This window comes from Puma concolor, chromosome A1 (assembly GCF_028749965.1).
Source record: "Puma concolor isolate L17-30 chromosome A1, mPumCon1.1.hap2, whole genome shotgun sequence".
Classification (NCBI taxonomy): domain Eukaryota; kingdom Metazoa; phylum Chordata; class Mammalia; order Carnivora; family Felidae; genus Puma; species Puma concolor.
Window position 1 is genome coordinate 165,742,617 of NC_141667.1, and position 4,295 is coordinate 165,746,911.

Here is a 4,295-nt window from a genome sequence, read left to right on the forward strand (position 1 = left end):
AAGAATATAGTATTTACTAAGCAACAAGTATGCAAATTTGATATTTAAACATGCATTATTAAGTTGAAGAGAAACAATGTAATTGTTTAGAACTTAGACCAATAAAATATTTTGTTGAGGAGGACTTTTTTTTTATAGTTTTATTTTTTAACATTTACTTATTTTTGAGAGACAGAGTGAAACAGAGCATGAGCGGGGGAGGGGCAGAGAGAGGAGACACAGAATCCAAAGCAGGCTCCAGGCTCTGAGCTGTCAGCACAGAGCCCAATGCAGGGCTCAAACTCATCTACCGGGAGATCACGACCTGAGCTAAAGTCGGGCGCCTAACCGACTGAGCCATCCAGGCGCCCCTGTTGAGGAGGACTTTTTAATCATGAACTGGGGAAATATCGATGGCATACTGTGAAGCAGAATCATTGTCCTTTGAACTCAGTGCAATTTCTCACTGTGGTTTTCTCAAAATGAAAATAAAGCTAGTATCTAATGTGTTTTCACATCACAAGTGCACAGTTAATCTTGTATATGGATAAGACACCTTTGCTAAATGCTAGAAAAAACTGATAGAACTAGCTTTTGGTGCTCTTGCAATATCTTTACTACCTTCCCTTTATTTAAAGGACTTTGGACCTATAATTTTACTCAAATGTGGGAACTGAGTGGGGATTAAAACTCTATTTTGGTGGTTTCAATCAGGCCTCTATGCACGAGCTAGAATACTTTTTAATATTGGAGATATAATAGTACCTTAATGAGAGGACATTAATTATGATACTTGGAAATCCATGGTCGGTTTATAGCTACAATAATCTATGAGTCCTATAATTTTGATGATTCTAATGGCCCTATTGTTCATTAGGGCCACAACAGACCTTTGCCTCTTGTAAATAAATCCCATGTCTTTGGTTTCTGACAACAGGAATACTGCCAATCCCAGTGTTTTGGGAGAGACCTGTGTTACTTTGGCATCGCTTACCTGTAATCTCTTTGGATAAAAGTTATCTAATCTCTGGATAAAAGGAATGGTCTGGGAGAATCATAGTGAATGGTTAATCAGGTCACAATCTGGACAGACATTCTAACATTCCATATTCCAAAGTTCTTATATCCTTCTTACCTTAAATACAATGAATTTCTGTCATTGTACTCCTCATGGGTTTCCATTGGGACTAATTTTTAGACAACAGGCTTATTAAACAACTAGAAATAAGTCCAACTGATCAAATTAACCAGAGGTTTTGGTAAGGATCCAATTTGATTTTTTTTTTTTTTGATTGAGCACCTTCAGAACCCATTCCTTTGAAAATACTCAAAAAGATTACTGATATAAATAAGTCTGGCAATCCTTTTACTATGTCATTTTTTTCCTGTGTACACTTAGCTTCTATTCTAAGCTTAGCTCTAACCAAATTCTATGTGTAGATACAATGAAGATTGGGTAGATAGGAAGGGGGATGAGAATTGTGTTCTCAGTCTTAGGTAATTCCCTCATTTGCCAATGATGTTAAAATGGACTGGGAAATGGACACATCTATACCTTTCTTATTATTATCCTAATAAACTGCTTTTTTCTGCTTATGCTAATAAAAATTAATTGCTCTTCCATTCAAGGACTCTGAGAGATAAAGGTTACTTAAAGGTTAAGACACTGAACAGGAAAGAATTAGAAACTGGTTCAGTGAAATGGGGATATACGGGAAGATTCAGAGAATGTGGCCACCAGATTCAGCCTTCCTAGGACATCACTTACTGGACTACTAAACCTCAGATGCAAACCTTAAACTTTCATTTTTATATCATCCACTCAAGTTTCAAAATACTTGATGGTAAGATACATTCAGTTGCCTTTGGGATTTTCTGATTTCATTTTGACTTCAAAGGGCATAGGAAGGAAGAGACCACACACTGTTTTTGTTTATTTGTTTAAGGGAGAGATGGGACTCCATGTAGCACAAAGTCTTGCATAAAGTAGGAAGCAGGCTGTGAGGATTCACACACACACACACACACACACACACACACACACACACAAAGAAAGAAAGAAAGAGCAAAAAGAAAGAAAAAAAATGACCATAAATGACCATAAAAGCCAGAGACTTTTATGGTAAGTCAATATTGTATGTCCTTTTCTTCATCTCGAGTGTTCAAGGCAATCTGAACATTAAAAATTATACTATAAAATTACCTTTATTTAAAAAATATAAGTGAATTATTTCCTGTAGGTTTTCTTCCAGGTAATAATAGCTTCAAGCAGGACAGATGATACAAAGCTATTTTAAGAATAGCATGTGTGACGTTTATCCTGTGACTGACTTAGGTTTAATTTCATTTAATAGTTTTCCACATAAATTTGTATTAATTTAAGTCTTTGAATAGAGGTAAGGTCAAAAGTAGATTTGGTACCATTCTACTTTGAGCTTGGATGGACCACGTACTTTGGAGGAAAATAAAATCCGTCTGGGGTGCAAATAAATCCATCTCTGTTATGACGTACTTGCTACAATAAGTATGACTCATAGCTTCCTGCTATTATAAGATACTCAGTGGCAAAACAAAATATTCATGTCTAAATTATAACATATTGATTAAATGTTTTTGATTGCTTTGTAGTTTTCTCATGCCATCAACAATGCCCTAGAGATATTAATTTATATTTCCATAAGATTTATTCACTTTTATGGTACTTTTGGATGACCTTAAAAATAATTAATATATTAATTTGCATATGCATATGATCATTGGTGAATTAGAATATTTATTTTGTTTTAATATTTCCAGATTTATATTCGGTAGACTAACTGTATGTACAGATTTTATAATATTGGATACAGTGATTATTCTTTCTTCTCATCTTTTTTAGTTATAGTTTTACAGATATGGCCTAGTCCTAAAATACACAAGAGTTTTCCTTTACTCTAGTAGGTTTCTAGTAAGTCAATGTAAAACTTTGCAATATGGTGTCACAAAAAAATTTGTTTTGAAAATAGACATTTTCCTGTTTTTTTTTCTCAAACCAGTGTTTAAAGTAATCAATCTCATATTTTATTTCAGTCGTATACCTTGAAATTCGTACACTGATTTGTCAGTCTTGAAAAATTAAAGAATGAATATTTTAACATAATTATAACTCCGATGAATAGTCTTAGAATATAAATCAACTGTATGTTTGCTCAAAGAAATTTCAAATATTCTTTAACCATATCATAAACTAAACATTTGTTACCAATTTCCTACTGTTAGTTTCTTTGTCTTAATCCTCAATCTGTACTCTCTAACAGACTTTTTAGTAATGAATTGTAGGGGAAGTAGAATCTTGGGCAAAATAAATTTTTATGACTGTTTTCTATAGTTATTTAAAGGATTTCTAAAGAAATAGGATATGGAAGGACAATTAATTTAAAAATTGTCAAAGTTAACACAGAACAAAAATGTCTTTTGATTTTTAATGATGTCTTGCTAAATGTCTAATGTTGCATTCTAATCATTTTTGATTAAGCATTGCCAGACTTAAATTAGACATTGAATCATAGAATAAACTTTACATTACATACACGTTATATTCTTTATTTCTGTGTATCCGTTTTAAGAAAATATGAAATTCCTTAGTTCAACCAAACTTTAGTGACTCTAACACTTTCATTTTAATGCATTTCAGTAAGGTACATGGAGACGTAATCAATACGGATCTAACACCCACTCATAATGCTTTGGAATTGAACCGAAAGATCATTTTGAAGGAAAATAATACATAAGGGGTACTGCTCTTACTGCTAATGTCAAACCCCTTTTCAGGGAAAGAAAGAGAAAACTAAGAAAACAAATTTGTCTCTGAAGAGATGGAAATGATAGGTACATTAGACCATTAAAGCCTTCCTGTTGTCTCTGCCTTACTCATTTACCAAGGCACTGCTCTTGTGCATCTGTTGTCATCCATTATTTATGCATCTTATTCATGCCGCTGCAAACAGTGCCAGTGGTATGCATTCTTTGTTACCGTGTTTTTTCAGACAGTGTAAATAAATAAGCAGAAATTCAGACCATCTATAATGTTACGACTCTCCTTCCTTCTGTTCATTTATGTTGATGCTTCGCATATTGCACACCTTCTAATATCCCTTTCCTGTTTTTCATTATTTAATTCATGCTACCTCAAGCCTATTAATAAATAAGTATCTTGATGTCTTGTTCTGCCTTTCTGAAGTTCTCAAGGGAGCATACAGATTAAACCTCTATTAGAATTTTTCCCACATTACTAGTTTGGTACAAGTGAATTACATATGTAAACACAAACATTGATG

The 4,295-nt window shown here is 33.4% G+C and overlaps 1 long non-coding RNA gene across 1 annotated transcript; it reads left to right on the forward strand.

The window, feature by feature from the left end:
- The first annotated feature begins 952 nt into the window (after nucleotides 1-952).
- Nucleotides 953-4,037, forward strand: LOC147584630 (uncharacterized). Its single transcript, XR_015255701.1, has 2 exons — nucleotides 953-1,238; nucleotides 3,653-4,037. It is a non-coding gene; the product is annotated as an uncharacterized LOC147584630 (long non-coding RNA).
- The last annotated feature ends 258 nt before the right edge of the window (nucleotides 4,038-4,295 follow it).